Genomic DNA, 21,402 nt, shown 5'->3' with positions numbered 1-21,402 from the left:
TTTGTGCTGGTTTCTCTTTCAGGAGATCCTTCATATGGTGGCCTCTGACAGATCTAGGCTAACACTTTCATTATACCTGGCAATGAACTCTCTGAAGACACAAGGAAGAGAGGAAAAGATAAGTCAATTTCCTACCATCTTTTCAATTAATCAAGAGCGTAAGTGGGATATTAACCTCGAAAAGGAATAGGGAAACTCTCCTCTAAAATAGGAGTGAAGCAGAAGAGGTCCTAAAAGTGTGAGAAAACACATATCATATGACCTCAAACTACTCTACAAAGTAAAATACACAGTCACTTACTGAGAATAGGAGGAGAAAGGTTGGAGGATGGCTTGAGAAGAGTGAAAGAGTTTGGAATATGTCCCATGCAGAATTTAACAGTTGAATAAACATATTGCTAGACAACAGTGAGAAACCAGATAAGTTAAAAGAAGATGAATCTAAGGTGGCAAATCCAATCAGCAAAGATAAACAATGCTTCAATAGGGTTAACATCCAAGGAGTAGAAATGCAGAAAATAGATGATGGGGTTAACATAGGTTTGGGGGTTGGGAGTAAGAGAAAAAGAAATGCACTCCATCTCACATCTTCCTCAACTGAGTAAATGGCACCATAATTCACCTAGTTGCTTAAATAAAACATTTAGGAGTCATCTTTGATTTTGTTCTTTCCAACACCCCACCACCCTCATCAAATCTAGCAGGAAATCCTAAGAGTTCCATCTTCAAAATAAATACTAAATTTTACCATTTATCACCTCCTCTACCAATGTCAGTCTAGTCCTAGCCACTATCATTTCAAACTTTCACCAAAGGTGATTCCTCTTTTGCCCTTCTAAAATCAATTATCCAGTAAACATCCTAAGTCATTTTTTAATATATAAATATGATCAATAACACTTTTTGGCTCAAAATTATCCAGCAGTTTAAATCACACTTGGAATGAAAGTCAATCTCCTTAATATGGTCTACAAGTTACCATGTTGACCTGCTAAGGACTGCTAGTAACTGATTTAAATAACTAACATTTGTATTAAAATCATCTAATAGATAATTATCTTAATATATGTGAATAATTATTTTTATATTTTTATTTTCTTTTGGAAATTTAGCATTATTGAAATACAGCATGGTATCCTTTATTGAACTTGCCAAGTGAGGCCCCCTTACCCTTCTGCCAGACTCAAGTTAACTCTTATTCCTTTACTACCCAAAAACCCAGTCAGTGATTTCTAATTCTTTTTAGAGCTATAATACCCTTTTAAGTTTACCTTTGATAGTTTTATTTCTAGCATTTTCTCCTTCCTTAAGCAAATGTTCTGTATGTTATAGATATTTTCATAGTTAAATTTAATTTGTATCCAAGAATCTGGCCAATGTCCCTAAATAACTCAGGTTACCATGGGGTGTCAAACCAGGCTTGGACATCACTATACTTAAGCTACATGTACAGACCAAGCCCAAAATGTTTTGGAAGTTAAACTAATTGAGTGATTTGGTGGTGTAGAGACACTCATGTTCCCCTTCAATCTTGAGCCAATCTTCTGCCTCTGCTATTAATACCTAAGTGAGTGAAGAAAGCTGAGATCACATTAGTTTCCCACTAAGCAACATGGTCATGCCATGCCACAGACTATACTCACTACCAAAGAGTTTAATGGATGGAAAACTGGAATAGAAACCCCATATCATGTCCAAGGATTTTAGTAAAGAATAAAATACCACAATAGACGTCAGATTTTATCTTTGTGGGCCTGCCCATAGTCAAACCTTCTTTGGCCTGATCATACTACCAACTTTGGCCTTTCATATACCCATAAATTTTTGCCACACGTTCAGCCATATGCCAAAGTCAGATTCACAGCCAGCCACTATGTACTGGTAAGGCATTCGTGGATTGTTAGTGTCAGTGCCCATTCTGATTGGCCAGTTGTATGTTATGAATTGTCAGTGCTCACACACAGTATTAGGTGTTAAATATTTTTAATATCACCCTTGACTAAATGACTAATATACTGGAGTAGATAAGGTATAAAGATTAATATGCAAAATATAAGTATGAGTCATAAAATCAGATGAAACATCAGATTCAAAGAGAGTATGTCTGATTTCTTTCACCAAAATGAGGATTTTAAAAGATTGTCTTATATAGTTCAAGTAACTAACAATAGTAATAGTGGTGGTGGTAGAAAGAACTTACATTTAAAGTACAGTCATACGTCATTTTATTGTGTTTGCTTTACTGAGCTTCACAGATACTGCATTTTTTACAAATTGAAGGTTTGTGACAACCCTGCGTCGAGCAAGTCTATTGGCACCATTTTTCTAACAGCATTTGCTCACTTCTTTTCTCTGTGTCACATTTTGGTAATTCTCACAATATTTCAAACTTTTTATGGTGCTCTGTGATCGGTGATCTTTGATGTTACTATTGTAATTGTTTTGGGGCACCACAAACCACACCCATATAAGATGGCAAACTTAATCGATAAATGTTGTGTATGTTCTGACTGACACACTGACCAGCTGTTCCCCTGTCTTTCTCCCTCTCCTCAGGCCTCCCTGTTTCCTGAGACATAACAATATTGAAATTAGGCCAATTAATAGCCCTACAGTGGCCTCTAAGTGGTCGAGTGAAAGGAAGAGTTGCACGTCTCTCACTTTAAATCAAAAGCTAGAAATGATTAAGCTTAGTGAGGAAGGCATGTCAAAAGCCAAGACAGGCAGAAAGCTAGATCTCCTGGGCCAAACAGTCACCCAAGTTGTGAGTGCAAAATAAACGTTCTTGAAGGAAATTAAAAGTGCTACTCCAGTGAATACACGAATAATAAGAAAGCAAAACAGCCTTATTGCTGATATGGAGAAAGTTTTGGTGGTCTGGATAGAAGGTCAAATCAGCCACAATATTCCTTTAAGCCAAAGCCTAATCCAGAGCAAGGCCCTAACTCTCTTCAATTCTGTGAAGGCTGAGAGAGGTGAGGAAGCTGCAGAAGAAAAGTCTGAAGCTAGCAGAGCTTGGTTCACGAAGTTTAAGGAAAGAAGCCATCTCCATAACACAAAAGCGCAAGATGAAGCAGCAAGTGCTAATGTAGAAGCTGCAGCAAGTTATCCAGAAGATCTAGCTAAGATAATTAATGAAGTGGCTACACTAAACAAGAAATTTGCAATGTAGACAAAATAGCCTTCCATTGGGAAGAAGATGCCAGCTAGGACTTTCATAGCTAGAGAGGAAAAGTCAACATCTGGCTTCAAAGCTTCAAAGGACAGGCTGACTTTCTTGTTAGGAGCTAATGCAGCTGGTGACTTTAAGCTGAAACCAACTCTCATTTACCATTCTGAAAATCCTAAGGCCCTTACAAATTATGCTAAATCTACTCTTGCATGTGCTCTATAAACGGAACAACAAAGCCAAGATGACAGCACATCTGTTTACGACATGGTTTACTGAATATTTTAAGTGCACTGTTGAGACCTACTCCTCAAAAAAAAGATTCTTTTCAAAATATTATTGCTCATTGACAATGCATCTGGTCACCCAAGAGCTCTGATGGAGATGTGCAACGACATTAATGTTGTTTTCATGCCTGCTAACACAACATCTATTCTGCAGCCCATGGTTCAAAGAGGCATTTCAACTTTCAAATTTTATTATTTAATAAATACGTTTCATAATGCTATAGCCACCATAGATAGCAATTCCTCTAACGGATCTGGGAAAAGTAAATTAAAAAGCTTCTGGAAAGAATTCACCATTCTAGATGGCGTTAAGAACATTCATGATTCATAGGAAGAGGTCAAAATATCAACATTAACAGGAGTTTGGAAGAAGTCAATTCCAGCCCTCATGGATGACTTTGAGGGATTCAAGACTTGGTGAGGAAGTAACTGCAGATGTGGTAGAAATAGCAAGAGAACTATAATTAGAAATGGAGCCTGAAGATGTGACTGAATTGCTGCCATCTCATGATCAAACTTGAACAGATGAGGAACTGCTTCTTATGGATGAGCAAAGAAAGTGGTTTCTTGAGATGGAATCTACTCCTGGTGGAGATGCTGTGGAGATTGCTGAAATGACAACAGAGGATTTAGAATATTACATAAACTTAGTTGATGAAGCAGCAGCAGGGTTTGAGAGGATTGACTACAATTTTGAAAGAAGTTCTACTGTGGGGAAAATGCTATCCAATAGCATCGCATGCTACAAAGAAATCGTTAGTGAAAGGAAGAGTCAATCGATGCAGCAAACTTCGTTGTTGTCTTATTTTAAGAAATCGCCACAGCCACCCCAACCTCCAGCAACCACCACCCTGATCAGTCAGCAGCCGTCAACATTGAGGCAAGACCCTCCACCAGCAAAAAGATTACAACTCGCTGAAGGCTCAGATGATGGTTACGTTTTTTAGCAATAAAGTATTTTTAATTAAAGTATGCACATTTTTTAAAAATATAATGCACTTGCATACTTAATAGGCTACAGAATAGTGTGAACATGACTTTTATATGCACTGGAAAACCAATAAATAAGTGTGACTTGCTTTATTGAAGTGGTCTGGAACCGAACCTGCAATATCTCTGAGGTATGCCTGCACCAGCTATGTTTTACTGTGCTAAGTGCTTTATGACTCATTCCATGTAATTTAAGCCTCACTGATAACACTCTGAGGTAGACATTATTACCCTATTGTAGAGATGAGAAAACTGAGGCTGATATAAATTACAATACATAACTTCCCCAAGGATTCCACAATACTGGAACCAAGATTTAAACCAATCTGCCTGACTACAAAAACCCATGCACTTAATAGCTGTTCTGTTCTATCACCTTCTATTACACCCTACTTCACTATGAAATATTACATTCTTTTAAATTAGTAAAATAAATTCCAAATCAAAGTTACTGTAAATTGCAAATAATAAAAGCTAGGGGTAGACATATGTCATGATTCATGGTTGTATAGCATCTGATTTAAGTTCAATGAATTGGGTTTATTTCATTAATATGATTTAGTGTTATATCCCAAATGACTCAAAGAGATTTGCTCTAATAAATCCAAGTATAAGGGAGAATGTCATGTAAAGCAATTAGAAATGCAATGCAAACTTTAGTGAAAATATAAATTATGGACAAGATAAAAAGTTATTGCTATTAAGGTCATGTAAAAAAACAATTATAAGGAGAATTGAAATATTTGTGCCAAGCGTCAATATGTTTATTATGAGACATGTGACCAGTTTAAAAAATTAGCTGCACAATGTGCAAGGTACAAAAAAAAAGACAAAATTATCTGTCAAGAAAGAATAGATTTAGGAAAATATATTCTAAGAATTTCCGCTATAACAATAGCTATCATTTACTGAGCAACTATTATTGCCTGGCACTGTGCTGAATGATTCATGATGCTACATTTTCTTCAATTTAATCCTCATGTTAATCTCATGAATTTTGATTTATTATCCCTAATTTAGAAATAAAGAGATGGAGTCAAAGATTAATAATAAAAAATAGATGCTTAACATGCTTATAACCATGTGACTTTCCAAAGATTATTAAAATTGAATGGGAATATCAGATCATTGAATCCAAACTTTCATCAAGTGCAGACATTCTAGCAAGTTCCTCACCCTATGCCTTTAATCTGTAAGGCCTACTGCTATACCATATAGCCACCTACCATCACACAATGGGCTGCAAACACCCTCTTGTGGCTTACCACCATGCTGGACTGCTCATTCTGATCCACTTTGTACTCTACTTCCTGCTCTATTCTTGATCATCTCAACCTTGTAATTCATTGACCTCCATTTGCACTTCAGACTAGACGCTCCAGTAGCTTTAGCCCTTTACCTCCATACTTGACCACGTTTTAAACTCTCTTTTGGGGTCAATACTATGTTGGATTGACTTCCAGGATATTGTGTCTCATATTAGGCACTTCAAAGTGGCACTTCCATTTGAAAGTCTTTTCTTATTCCTGGCTAAAATTTGCCTTCCTGCAACATATGCCTTTTCATTTTAGCCAGTTATAAAATTGCTTTTAACAATACAATGCAAATTTTCTACCCAGTTCTCACCTTTATTCTGTTCCACACCCAAAGCAAAGTGATGCAAGAGAAACATTAGCACTAAAAACTGGATGACCAACTTGTCCTGGTTTTCTTGACCGTCCTGGTTTTGAAACTGGAAGTTCCCCTTCTCATAAACTTCCTCAGTCTTAGAAAAACTGGGATGGATGGTCATCCTATAGTATATTTTAAACTCCAATGTTCCTGTGCTATACAATAGCTTTCAAAAAACACCATTCGATGAGCACAGTCTAAATAAATTTCACGCATACACACTCACAATTCCACAAATGTAGAATGAGTGCTAAGGTCATGACTGTACTAAGCTTAGAGCTGTCAATACCACAATCTAGGCATTATGTGCCTTCCGTACTTTCCAGATACGTGGAACAGGTTGAAAAAAATTAAGAAGACTTCATTGGAGATCTATTTAATTTATTATTAATAGCCAGGGTGGGATCCTCTCTAGAAATTTGGTTTGGGAGTGACAGGAATTAAACTTGTGACACTGCTTTAATCCACAATCCTTCCTAGTTTCTTCTTTGTTTTATCCCTAAAACTAATAATATACCTAAGCTGGGGTACTTATATCTAAATTACCTTTTCCCGTGTTCCAAATTTTGTGGTTTACTTGGTTACTCAGGATATTGAGCGGTGGGTTGGGGAATATCACTAAGATAGGAAGGATATTTCAAAACTATTTAACCCTTGTAGGATGAAGACAATTGAGTGCTTAGCCCAAAGATGTGTTTTCTTTGAACTATAGGATGTTTAAAAAAAACCAAAAAAAACCCTGAATTAATTGCCAATCTTTTTAATCCAGGAGATGTTCAGAATAATCTGAGACAGGAGATGCTCAACAAACATGCACAGCACAATTTAAAGGTACTAAATAAAAGCCAGATTCTTGTCTTTTCTTGAAAAATCAGAAGATCTGGCCACACTGAGCCTGCGTTACTATAAAGCAGTGGTTTGAAAACTTCATATGGCATCAGAATTCCCTGAAGGGCTTGTTAGACCACAGATTGCTGTCTCCCTACCACCAGATTTGGTTTCAGTTAGTGGGTCTGGAGACACGGCTTGAAATTTGCATTCCTAACAAGTTTTCAGGTGATGCTCCTTGTCCAAGGCCAAAGACAACACTTGGAGAACTCTACTGTACAAGAACAGTTGGTTGGATTACAGTCATAATTTTATGACTCCATCTGACTTGCTTCACTCATTTCTTTACTCATTTGTATTTGAGATTTTGACTACTTGATTACCCAAATCTTCCCTTCACTCCCTAGAGTGTGGATATTTTTCTTATGAGCTCACACTCTGATACTTAAAGGGGATGGGAGTGGCCATAAGGGTAGAGGGGAATGAGAAAAGGAAGCAGGTAGGTTGGACTTAAAGCCAAATTTCTGGTAGTCTTCCTTTTTTATTGCATTCCTTCATTAGCTGGAAGCTTGGATGGGATAAGATGCTAGACCAGGGGCTAAACAAGCCTGGCTGGACAATAAGAATCACCTGAATGAAAACCACTACTCTAAACCTCTAAACTCCAGGGTAATAACTATTCTCACTCAATGAAACAACTTTTTTCTCAGTCTTTCTGCTCTGGGCTTTTCAAAGTAGCATTTCCAAATATAAGTCACAAAGCTTTCTCCAGAGAAAGGATACTCTGAACACAGGAGATGCTCTATAAACATGCACAGCACAGAATAAATGTACTCTATAAATGGCTTGTTAAAAGAACTGAATGCTGGAGAACAATCGCCAGCATCCTCAAGTTATGTAATCGCTCGGAATTGTAAAATAGGTGCAGTTACTTAAAAGAGATAGGTATGCAGCTAGAAAGCTGCACTTACGAGCTTTGCTTATTACTTTGAGAATCAAGACTTGTCACCAATTAGCTTATATTTCATTTAAGTTTATATTTCATTTAAGCTTTTCCCACTTGGAAAAGGTCCATTATAGCCTTAGGCTTTGTCTACATGCTGCCAAGCATCTGGATAAACAGGGATAGGCTCAGTTAATCATTTGGGTAATAATAAGCCCTTCCATTTTGATAGTACTTCTAAGTTTATAAAGCACTACCACAATTACAGCCTCATTTGAGTCTCAACAGCAATTGGAGATCATTTAAAATGGCTTAGTGGCTGAGACTCAGGCTATAGAGTCAAACAGATTTGGGCTCAAATCCCCGTTCCTACATTTATTTACTAGTTGCCTGACTTTTGGCAAGCTACTTAACCTCTCTGAGCCTTAATATGTTTGACCTAACATGAGAGTAATAATAGTAATGGTCTCATCAGACTGTTGTGATGATTAAGTTGTTATGCAGGTCAAGTACTGAGCACAAATCCTGGAATCTAGTAAATGCTCATAACTGTTATCTGCCATTATTAGAATTATTATTGCTAATATTAATTGGGATATTGATTAGTCAGGTTCTCCAGAGAAACAACCAGTAGGATATAGATATAGATATAGATATAAAGAGGATGTTTATTATAAGAATTAGCTCACATGATTATAGAGGCTAAGAAGTCTCACAATCTGCCATCTGCAAGCTGAAGGACCAGAAAAGCCAGTGGTATAATTCAGTCTAAGTCCAAAGGCCTGAGAACCAGAAGCTCCAATGTCCAAGGGCAGGAAACATAGAAGTCCCCACTCAAGAAGAAAGTGGGAATTCACCCTTCTGTCACCTTTTTGTTCTACTGGGGCCCTCAACAGATTAGATGATGCCCAGCCACCCACATTGGTAACAGCAGATCTCTTTACTCAGTCTACTGATTCAAATGCTAATCTCTTCCAGATACACCCTCACAGACATACTCAGAATTAATGTTTTAACAGCTATCTGGGCATCCCTTAGCCCAGGTAAGTTGACATATAAAATTAACCATCACAGATATTATCCATCTCATAGTCAAATGTTCACATGCTTAACTATGTCTTCCATTTTACTGTGTACACAAACCACAGTAAGCTGGGGAGAGAGGGGGATTTGTTACATTGCTTGTCTAACCACAGAGGGGCATATATCAGAAGGGTAAGAACTGCAAACACCTTACACTCCTAACACTGACAGCTCTAGACTAAGGGCAAACATTAGTCAAGAGATTGGTGGCAGTAACGCTATACAAGATGATTCTTAGTACCACAACAGACAGAACTAAGGAAAGTGTATAGGCAGCCCTCTCCCTCTTTCTGACCTAAATTTGGCTTTCCTATAGTGGACAAATAGTTTTAGCATAATAAGGATCATTACTGAATACCTACCCTGACAAGCAATAGAATTATTATTCCTATTTAACATATGAGGAAACTAAGGCTAATAGAAATCAAATAACTTACATAAGATCACACTGATAGAAATAGGTAAAGGTAGAAATCAAACCCATATCTATAGGCCTCCAAAATACATACTCTTTCCACCATATCATGTGGCTTTTCCTTGTACCTCAGGACGTCAGCCACCACATTTTAAATGGAGTCAGTTATGTTGTCTCCCAGTGGGCATAGCCTTACTACTTGTCCTCTCCCTCATGAAGGAGGATCACTATGGCCTACCTGTTCATAAGCTCAAGAGAATAACCAGAGAGTTGGCATGCTGCTCCAGAAATATTTCAACACTCATATTAGCCCACAGTTGGTGTGGTTTTATGGTCAGCTCTAAAAAGTCTTCAACCTTTTGGTGAAAAGGCTAGGGAAAAAAGCATTAGAGTGGAAAGTCCTGGGAATGAGAGAAAGAGATACTTTTCTCCAGATCTCTTCCTTAGGAGCTGGAAGGAAACAGATCTGATACAGCCTCCTGGTTTTTTTTTTCCTGCTTTTTTTTTTTTTTTTTTTTTGTTTCTTGTGGTAACATTGGTTTATAACATTGTATAAATTTCAGGTGTACATCATTCTACTTCTCTTTCTGCATGGATTATATCATGTTCTCATGTTCACCACCCAAGTACTAATTAGAATCCATCACCACACACATAATTATCCCTTTCACCCTCCTGCCTCCCCTCTTCCCCCTGGTAACCACCAATCCAATCTCTATTTTTATTTATTTATTTTTTTTAATTTTTCGTTTATTGCAGTAACATTGGTTTATAACATTGTAAAAATTTCAGCTGTACATCATTATACTTCTATTTCTGCATAGATTATATCATGTTCACCACCCAAATACTAATTACAACCCACCACCACACACATGTGCCGAATTATCCCTTTCGCCCTCCTCTCTCCCCCCTTCCCCTCTGGTAACCACCAATCCAATCACTGTCTCTATGTGTTTGTTTATTGTTATTATTATCTACTACTTAATGAAGGAAATCATACGGTATTTGACCTTCTCCCTCTGACTTATTTCACTTTGCATAATACCCTCAATGTCCATCCATGTTGTCACAAATGGCTGGATTTCATCCTTTCGTATGGATGAGTAGTATTCCATTGTGTATATATACCATATCTTCCTTATCCATTCATCCCTTGATGGGCACTTAGGTTGCTTCCAAGTCTTGGCTATTATGAATAACGCTGCAGTGAACACAGGGGTGCATGTATCTTTACGCATTGGTGTTTTCAAGTTCTTTGGATAGACACCCAGCAGTGGAATAGCTGGATTATATGGTAGTTCTACCCTTGATTTATTGAGGAATCTCCATACTGTTTTCTATAGTGGCTGCACCAGTTTGCACTCCCACCAGCAGTGTATGAGAGTTCCCTTCTCTCCACATCCTCTCCAACACATGTTGTTTCCTGTCTTGTTAATTATAGCCATTCTGTCGGGCGTGAGGTGATATCTCATTGTAGTTTTGATTTGCATTTCCCTCATAGTTAGTGATTTTGAACATCTTTTCATGTGTCTGTTGGCCATCTGTATATCTTCTTTGGATAAATGTCTGTTCAGGTCTTTTGCCCAATTTTAAATTGGGATGTTAGTTTTTTTGTTGTTGAGATGCATGCGTTCTTTATATATTTTCGAGATTAACCCCTTATCAGATGTATGGTTTGCAAATATCTTCTTCCAATTGTTAGGTTGTCTTTTCGTTTTGTTCATGGCTTCCTTTGCTGTGCAGAAGCTTTTTAGTTTGGTGTAGTCACATGTGTTTATTTTTTCTATTGTTTCTCTTGCCCGGGCAGACATGGTGCTTGAAAATATGTTGCTAAGACCGATGTCGAAGAGCGTACTGCCTATGTTTTCTTCTAGAAGTTTTAAGTTTCAGGTGTTACATTCAAGTCTTTAATCCATTTGGAGTTAATTTTTGTGTATGGTGTAAGGTAAGGGTCTACTTTCACTTTTTTGCATGTGGCTGTCCAGTTTTCACAACACCATTTGTTGAAGAGACTTTCTTTTCTCCATTGTATGTTCTTGGCTCCTTGGTCAAAGATTAGCTGTCCATAGATGTGTGGGTTTATTTCTGGGCTTTCGATTCTATTCCATTGATCTGTGTGTCTGTTTTTGTGCCAGTACCATGCTGTTTTGGTTACTATAGCTTTGTAGTATATTTTGAAATCAGGGAGTGTGATACCTCCAGTTTTGTTCTTTTTTCTCACGATTCCTTTACCTATTCGGGGTCTTTTGTTGTTCCATATAAATTTTAGGATTCTTTGTTCTATTTCTGTGAAAAATGTTGTTGGAACTTTGATAGGGATTGCATTGAATCTACAGACTGCTTTAGGAAGTATGGACATCATAACTATGATAATTCTTCCAATCCAAGAGCGTGGAATATCTTTCCATTTCTTCGTGTATTCTTCAATTTCTTTCAGCAATGTTTTATAGTTTTCCATGTACAGCTCTTTCACCTCATTGCTTAAGTTTATTCCTAGGTATTTTATTCTTTTTGTTGCAATTGTAAATGGGATGGTATTCTTAATTTCTCTTTCTGTTACTTCGTTGTTAGTGTATAGAAATGCAACTGATTTTTGTACGTTGATTTTGTATCCTGCAACTTTACCATATTCGTTTATTACTTCTAAAAGTTTTCTGGTGGATTCCTTAGGGTTTTCTATATATACAATCATGTCATCTGCAAATAGTGACAGTTTCACTTCTTCCTTTCCAATTTGGATCCCTTTTCTTTCTTTCTCTTGCCTGATTGCTCTGGCTAGGACTTCCAGTACTATGTTAAATAGGAGTGGTGACAGTGGGCATCCTTGTCTGGTTCCTGTTCTTAGAGGGATAGCTTTCAGTTTTTCACCATTGAGGATGATATTAGCTGTGGGTTTCTCATATATGGCCTTTATTATGTTGAGGTACTTTCATTCTATACCCATTTTATTCAGAGTTTTTATCATAAATGGATGCTGGATCTTGTCAAATGCTTCCTCGGCATCTATTGAGATGATCATGAGATTTTTATTCTTCATTTTATTAATGTGGTGTATCAGATTGATTGATTTGGGAATGTTAAACCATCCCTGCATACCTGGAATAAATCCCACTTGATCATAGTGTGTAATCTTTTTAATGTATTGTTGTATGCAATTTGCTAGTATTTTGTTGAGGATTTTTGCTTCGACGTTTATCAGTGATATTGGCCTGTAATTTTCTTTTTTTGTGTTGTCCTTTTCTGGTTTTGGTAATCTTGCCTTTGTACAATGAGTTAGGGAGCTTCCTTCCCTCCTCAATTTTTTGGAAGAGTTTGAGAAAGATAGGTATTAAGTCTTCTTTGAATGTTTGGTAGAATTCACCAGGGAAGCCATCTGGTCCTGGACTTTTATTTTTGGGGAGGTTTTTGATTACTGTTTCAATCTCCTTACTGGTGATTGGTCTATTCAAATTCTCTACTTCTTCTTGATCCAGTTTTGGAAGGTTGTATGATTCTAGGAATACAATTCTTCCAGAATGTCGAATTGGTTGGCGTATAGCTTTTCATAGTATTCTCTTATAATCTTTTGTATTTCTGAGGTGTCTGTTGTAATTTCTCCTCTTTCATTTCTGATTTTACTTATTTGTGCCTTGTCTCTTTTTTCTTGGCGAGTCTAGCTAGAGGTTTGTCAATTTTGTTGATCTTTTCAAAGAACCAGCTTTTGGTTTTATTAATTTTTTCTATTGTTTTTTTGGTCTCTATTTCATTTATTTCTGCTCTGATTTTTATTATTTCCCTTCTTCTACTGATTTGGGGCTTTGTCTGTTCTTCTTTTTCCAGTTCCTTTAGGTGCATTGTTAGATTGTTTATTTGAGATTTTTCTTGTTTGTTGAGATAGGCCTGTATTGCTATAAACTTCCCTCTTAGAACTGCTCTTGCTGTATCCCATAAATTCTGGCATGTCATATTTTCATTTTCATTTGTCTCCAGGTATTTTTTGATTTCTTCGTTGACCCAGTTGTTGTTCAGTAGCATTTTGTTTAATCTCCACGTATTTGTGGCCTTTCTGATTTTCTTCCTATAGTTGCTTTCCAGTTTCATACCGTTGTGGTCAGAAAAGATGCTTGGTATTATTTCAATCTTCTTAAATTTATGGAGACTCGTTTTGTGGCCTAATATGTGATCAATCCTGGAGAATGTTCCAATGCATTTGAAAAGAATGTGTATTCTTCAGTTTTTGGATGGAATGCTCTGTATATATCTACTAGGTCCATCTGTTCTAGTGTGTCTTTTAAGGCCAATGTTTCCTTATTGATCTTCTGTTTGGATCATCTATCTGTTGGTGTGAGTGGAGTGTTAAAGTCCCCTACTATTATAGTGTTACTATCTATTTCTCTTATTATGTCTGTTAATAATTGCTTTATATATTTAGGTGCACCTGCATTGGTTGCGTAGATATTTAGAAGTGTTATATCCTCTTATTGGATTGTTCCCTTGATCATTATGTAATGGCCTTCCTTGTCTCTTTTTACAGTTCTTGTTTTAAAGTCTATTTTGTCTGATATGAGTACTGCCACCCCAGCTTTCTTTTCATTGCCATTTGCGTGGAGTATCTTTTTCCATCCCTTCACTTTCAGTTTGTGAGTGTCTTTGGGTCTGAAGTGTGTCTCTTGTATGCAGCATATATATGGGTCTTGTTGTTTTATCCAGTCAGCCACACTATGCCTTTTAATTGGAGCATTTAGTCCATTGACGTTTAATGTAGCTATTGATAAGTATGTACTTACTGCCATTTTTTAACTTTTTTTTTTCTCAGTGTTTTAGTAGTCCTACTCTGTTCCTTTGTCCTTCTATACAGAATTGATGGTCTCTTTAGTTTGACCTCTGTCTGAAAGCTGTACTCTTTAACTCCCCTCCTCCCTCCTTTTATCTTTTTGATGTCCTATCTAACCTCTTTGTTGTGCATATGTATCCATTACCCTCTTATCATGGAAATAGATAATTTTTCCTATTTGTGGTCTTCTCTTTTGCCTTAAATCAGTCCCTTTAACATTTCTTGTAGCACTGGTTTCTTGGTGACAAACTCCTTTAATTTTTGCTTGTCTGGGAAAGTTTTGATCTCTCCTTCCATTTTGAATGATAACCTTGCTGGGTAGAGTATTCTTGGCTGTATGTTTTTTTCTTTTAGCACTTTAAATATATCATGCCATTCTCTTCTAGCCTGTAAGGTTTCTGCTGAGAAGTCAGCTGATAGCCTTATGGGGTTTCCTTTGTATGTAACTTGACATTCTCTTGCGGCTTTTAGGATTCTCTCTTCATCTTTAATTCTGGACATTTTGATTATGATGTGTCTTGGTGTGGGCCTCTTTGGGTTTATCTTGTTTGGGGCTCTCTGTGCTTCCTGGACCTGGATGTCTGTTTCCTTCCTTAGGTTAGGGAAGTTTTCATCTATTATTTCTTGAAATAGATTCTCTCCCCTTTTCTCTCGCTCTTCTCATTCCGGGACGCCTATAACATGGACGTTAGTGCACTTGATGTTGTCCCAGAGGTCCCTTAGACTGTCCTCACTCTTTTTAATTCTTTTCTCTTTTATCTGTTCAGCTTGGGTGATTTCTACTAGTTTTTCATCCAGCTCACAGATCCGTTCTTCTGTATCCTCTACTCTGCTTTTGAGTCCCTCTAATGAATTTTTCATTTCCAGTATTGTATTCTTCATTTCTGATTGGTTCTTTTTTATATCTTCCATTTCTTTGTTGACATTCTCACTGAGTTCATCTATTCTTCTCCCCAGATCAGTGAGCATCTTTAACACTCTTTGTTTGAACTCTCTCTCAGGTAGGTTGCTCATTTCTGTTTCACTTAGTTCCTTTTCTGGGGTTTTGTCCTGTTCCCTTACTTGGAATGTATTCCTTTGCCTCCTCATTTTGCCTCTTTCCCTGTGCTTGTGTCTACATAATAGGTAGGTCAGCTATGTCTCCTGCTCTTGGATAGGTTACCTTATATAAGTGATGCCTTAGGACGCCTGCCATGTGCTTCCCTCAGTTATCAATGTTCCAGTGGGTGATCCCTATGTGGGCTATGTGTGTCCTTCTGTTGTGGCCTGTTTGCTCTCCCTGTAGGCACCCAGGGAGGCCGAGTTATGCTCCTGGCCAACTGTTGTAATGCTCAGCTGCTTGTAGTTGTTGTGTGCCCTTCAGTCTCTTTATCAGGTGTGGGTAGCCCCAGCACAGTTGGCTGCAAGTTCTAATACCACATTTGTGTTGCAATATTTCTTTTAAGTGAGTATGCCCCCAGCGTGACAGGTTGTTAGGCTCAGGGCCTTACAATTGCTATAAGCCTCCAGCCTTTAGGTCTCTTGTCAGCTCTCTGAGGATTGCAGCTGGGTGGGGCTGGCCTCAGTCATGGGAACACCCAATTGTTTCAGGCTTTGGGAGGTGGGGCAAACCCCCTATGTGGGTCTTTGAGAAGCACAAGTCTTCTGCAGCTGACAAGCCCTGCCGCCCACAGGTCCACACACACAGTCAACACAGTCCTGCCCGTGTGCACGCCCTGATCTCCTGAAGTGGACCCAGTCTCTCCACGGCGGGAGCCCCACACACTCCACCACTGCCCCACACTCTCTACCCCCTCCTTGTGCACGCCCTGCCTCACTGAAGTGGGCCCAGTTGCCAGGCTGCACAGAATCCAGTCACCAATCTATGCAGGTTCACAAGTTGCCTGAGGGCTTGTTGTTGGGTGGGGCCAGTCTCTAGGGTGGGCTGCCTGCCCTGGTTGAGCTGGATTAAATCGGTGCTCTAGTGGGTGGAGCAGACCTGGGCTAGCAGGCCCCAGGGAGAACTCCAATGGTGTCTGTGTCAGCACGCCCACACCAGGCCACAACATTGGCCACTGCCAATGACCCAGTCCCTTGAGAGGTCTCACCTCTCACCGAGATGCACTCAGGGCCTATCAGGTGATTCTCTTTTCACCGAAGCACTGTGCACCTTTCTTTCTGGTGATTTTCGGTTGCTTTCTGAAACGGGTGAGTTTGCACGTGGGCCCTTTAAGAGCCGGTTTTAATTTCTTTGTGAACCAGCTTTTCCGGGGGTACTCCCCAATGTTTTAGTAGCAGGCAAAGTCAGATATTATGCCGCTGGTCTCGATTGTGCTGGGTCCATAAATTGCCCACAGCGGGGGCTCTCCCCGGCTCCGGGCCCCCCGCCTCCAGGGAGGTTGCGTACCTGTGGGCTGCTCCCGGGTGGCCGTGAGGTGCTGCGGCTTGTGAAGGCGGCGTTTTTCCTCTCCAAAAGGGAATTTCTGCCTCTTCCACCTCAATTAGGATTGTCATTTGTTGCAGGAGTTCCTCTTATCCAGTTTTCAGTTCTGTCTCAGGGGTAATTTTTCCACGAGTAGTTGTAAATTGGCTGTGTCCATGGGAGGAGGTGAGTTCAGGGTCTGCTTACACCGCCATCTTCCCAATCTCTATTTTTAAAGGTAGAAACATTATCATACTAATTATGGTTAAGGTCTCATTCATTCACTTATTCATTCTTCCTGCTTCCCTTCCAAGTCCCTACCAAAACCAGAAATGGCATGTATGGATGAACTTCCTCTCTTAGGTGGACTAATTTCAAACACTGAATAGGCCTAGAAGGCAGGCTTCTAAGTAGTAAGATTCTATATCAGGTGGTATCTATTTAGTGTGCATTTGAGAGAGCTATACAAATGTATTTGGACTAGTAAATTAGTAGGCTGCCATTACAGAGCAAGATGTCACCCAAAATCAGGACATAAAAGGCTAAATACTATATGACTTGTTTATAGATTGGAAAATAGGATCAGACCATTTGAGATTTCAAATGCTGAATGGAGCAGGCAGAGGCAGAACAAATGAGGTAAAGGGCTGACTCCATTGTATTGTCTAAGGAAATCTCATTCTATCAAGATGATGCTCTGGCCCAGAGATTTAATGATCTAGATAGTTTTTGATTAGTGCAAGTAAACTTACCTATAGACTTGTATGATACTTTGTTTCTCCTTAACCAAAACAAAGAACAAAACAAACATAGCACTAGTATATCTTTTTCATTTGGAACAAACTAGAGTTAATAAGAAAAGACTTCTTGTGACAGTTGAGAACAATAACATCCTACCATAAAAGACCACATTAAACTACAGAATGCACTAGAAATAGTTCAAAATGGAAAGTGACTGATGCAATGGATGTGTTTAATTCCAAATTCAGCTGGTAACTTGCAAAAAAGAAATAAATCAACAATTCATCAACTTTTGACACAACTTTTCTTTGGATAATGCTGCTGGGCAAACAGAGTCATCATTTAAGCTGATCATTTTTTTTCTAAAGGGATTTTTAATTGAATGGATTCTGGGATGTGTTCCTAGAGATATGTCAAACATCATAAAATAAATAGTGATTATCTTCATGTGTTGAATTTTCCTCACAGTACACCTATAGTGTGCTAATTGTCTAGCCCAAGAACACCCATGTAGTTTTATGTTTTCCCTTTGCTCATCCCTATATATTTCCCACAGCTCCTGCCTGTAGGAGTCTGTCAAGGGAACTTTTTAACAGGTCAGTCTCTGTCAGTCTTCTCCATTAGACTTTTCTGGAGACCTCCAACTAGAATCCAGCCACCCTTCTCATAATGCCATTCAAAACATGTGCAAGTTTCAGTCATCTGCTCAAGAAAATTCTCCTTAGTATTTCAACTGCCACCCACTCTTGATGCACTTTGAACATTCAACCAATTTTTATTTGCTAATTGACTTTATTTTCCAATTCTTTAGCTTCTTTTTCTCTTTCATTTTCAAACTCAATGGGATAAATAGCAAATTTAGTAGGCCATTTCTAATGACTTATTCATAAGGTTTCAAAATCTGAGCAAACTGTTTTACACAACTTTTCCAAAAATTTAAAAATAAATTTCTACCTATGCCAAAATAAACATAGAAACAAAGCTCCTTTTTGAATGGAAAGATGGCTACTTTTAGAAATATACAGGAGCATTTTCAAAATGCAAGTTTTAATTTCCTAGTCCATGATATAAAGTTGACATTCAGAATAACCAGGAGGCATATTAGATATAAATGAGACTTCAGCTGACCCCATCTCTCTCACTCCCCTGTGCCATCCAGTTCATTAGCAAGTCCTGTTGATTTTGTGTCCTAAATAATTCTCCCATCTGAATATGTCTCTCCATCTCCACCGCTACCTAGCCCAAGTTCTATCATCTCCTGCTTAGATTGCTACCAAAGCTTTGTAACTGGCTTTTTGCTTTCATTCTTGACTCCTGTGATAGACTGAATAATGCTCCCCAACCCCACCCATTCACACACACACACACACACACACAAAGATGTCCACATCCTAATCCCTGGAGCCTATGTATATGTTACCTTACATGGTAATAAGGATTTTGCAGATGTGATTAAGGATCTTGAGATGGGGAGATTATCCTTGACTATACAATTTGCTCAAATGTAATCACAAGGGTCCTTTAAGAGGGAGGCAGAGGACAGAGGATAAGTCAAGATGGCGGCATAGGCAGACTCTGAACTCACCTCCTCCCGCGGACACAGCCATTTTACAACTACTCGTGGAAAAATTACCCCTGAGACAGAACTGAAAACTGGATAAAAGGAACTCCTGCAACAACGGACAAATCTAACTGAGGTAGAAGAGGCAGAAACTCCCTTCTGGAGAGGAAAAACGCCACCTTCACAAGCCGCAGCGCGTCACGGCCACCTGGGAGCAGCCCACAGGTACGCAGCCCTCCCTGGAGGCGTGTGGCCCTGAGCTGGGGAGCGCCCCCTCTGTGGGCATTTTGTGGACCCAGCACAATCGAGACGAGTCGCATAATATCTGACTTTGCCTGCTACTAAAACATTGGGGAGTACCCCCAGAAAAGCTGGTTCACAAAGAAATTAAAACCGGCTCTTAAAGGGCCCACGTGCAAACTCACCCGTTTCAGAAAGCAACCGAAAATCACCAGAAAGAAAGGTGCACAGTGCTTTGATGAAAAGAAACTCACCTAATAGGCCCTGAGTGCATCTCGGTGAGAGGTGAGACCTCTCCAGGGACTGGGACATTGGCGGTGGCCAATGTTGTGGCCTGGTGTGGGCGTGCTGACACAGATGCCATTGGAGTTCTCCCTGGGGCCTGCTAGCCCAGGTCTGCTCCACCCACTAGAGCACCGATTTAATCCAGCTCAACCAGGGCAGGCAGCCCACCCTAGAGACTGGCCCCACCCAACAACAAGCCCTCAGGCAACTTGTGAACCTGCATAGATTGGTGACTGGATTCTGTGCAGCCTGGCAACTGGGCCCACTTCAGTGAGGCAGGGCGTGCACAAGGAGGGGGTAGAGAGTGTGGGGCAGTGGTGGAGTGTGTGGGGCTCCCGCCGTGGAGAGACTGGGTCCACTTCAGGAGATCAGGGCGTGCACACGGGCAGGACTGTGTTGACTGTGTGTGTGGACCTGTGGGCGGCAGGGCTTGTCAGCTGCAGAAGACTAGTGCTTCTCAAAGACCCACATAGGGGGTTTGCCCCACCTCCCAAAGCCTGAAACAATTGGGTGTTCCCATGACTGAGGCCAGCCCCACCCAGCTGCAATCCTCAGAGAGCTGACAAGAGACCTAAAGGCTGGAGGCTTATAGCAATTGTAAGGCCCTGAGCCTAACAACCTGTCACGCTGGGGGCATACTCACTTAAAAGAAATATTGCAACACAAATGTGGTATTAGAACTTGCAGCCAACTGTGCTGGGGCTCCCCACACCTGATAAAGAGACTGAAGGGCCCACAACAACTACAAGCAGCTGAGCATTACAACAGTTGGCCAGGAGCATAACTCGGCCTCCCTGGGTGCCTACAGGGAGAGCAAACAGGCCACAACAGAAGGACACACATAGCCCACATAGGGATCACCCACTGGAACATTGATAATTGAGGGAAGCACATGGCAGGCGTCCTAAGGCATCACTTATATAAGGTCACCTATCGAAGAGCAGGAGACATAGCTGACCTACCTATTATGTAGACACAAGCTCAGGGAAAGAGGCAAAATGAGGAGGCAAAGGAATACATTCCAAGTAAGGGAACAGGACAAAACCCCAGAAAAGGAACTAAGTGAAACAGAAATGAGCAACCCACCCGACAGAGAGTTCAAACAAAGAGTGTTAAGGATGCTCACTGATCTGGGGAGAAGAATAGATGAACTCAGTGAGAATGTCAACAAAGAAATGGAAAATATAAAAAAGAACCAATCAGAAATGAAGAATACAATACTGGAAATGAAAAATTCATTAGAGGGACTCAAAAGCAGAGTAGAGGATACAGAAGAACGGATCTGTGAGCTGGACGAAAAACTAGTAGAAATCACCCAAGCTGAACAGGTAAAAGAGAAAAGAATTAAAGAGAGTGAGGACAGTCTAAGGGACCTCTGGGACAACATCAAGCACACTAACATCCGTGTTATAGGTGTCCCAGAAGGAGAAGAGCAAGAGAAAGGGGCAGAGAATCTATTTCAAGAAACAATAGATGAAAACTTCCCTAACCTAAGGAAGGAAACAGACATCCAGGTCCAGGAAGCACAGAGAGCCCCAAACAAGATAAACCCAAAGAGGCCCACACCAAGACACATCATAATCAAAATGTCCAGAATTAAAGATGAAGAGAGAATCCTAAAAGCCGCAAGAGAATGTCAAGATACATACAAAGGAAACCCCATAAGGCTATCAGCTGACTTCTCAGCAGAAACCTTACAGGCTAGAAGAGACTAGCATGATATATTTCAAGTGCTAAAAGAAAAAAACTTACAGCCAAGAATACTCTACCCGGCAAGGTTATCATTCAAAATGGAAGGAGAGATCAAAACTTTCCCAGACAAGCAAAAATTAAAGGAGTTTGTCATCAAGAAACCAGTGCTACAAGAAATGTTAAAAGGACTGATTTAAGGCAAAAGAGAAGACCACAAATAGGAAAAATTATCCATTTCCATGATAAGAGGGTAATGGATACACATGCACAACAAAGAGGT

The 21,402-nt window shown here is 39.6% G+C and overlaps 1 long non-coding RNA gene across 1 annotated transcript in view; it reads right to left on the bottom strand.

Moving 5' to 3' along the window:
* The window catches only part of LOC147911805 (uncharacterized), a 46,731-nt gene extending 27,247 nt beyond the window's left edge, over positions 1–19,484 (bottom strand). Inside the window, exon 1 of the long non-coding RNA XR_015550724.1 lies at positions 19,400–19,484. This is a non-coding gene — a long non-coding RNA (uncharacterized LOC147911805). The remainder of the gene's footprint in view (positions 1–19,399) is intronic.
* Between the last annotated feature and the right edge of the window lie 1,918 nt (positions 19,485–21,402).

Source organism: Ceratotherium simum, chromosome X, assembly GCF_057802395.1.
Source record: "Ceratotherium simum simum isolate JZ-2026a chromosome X, ASM5780239v1, whole genome shotgun sequence".
In the NCBI taxonomy this organism is placed as follows: Eukaryota; Metazoa; Chordata; class Mammalia; order Perissodactyla; family Rhinocerotidae; genus Ceratotherium; species Ceratotherium simum.
Note: the sequence above shows the minus strand (reverse complement) of the source record. Positions and strands in the feature narration are given on the sequence as shown.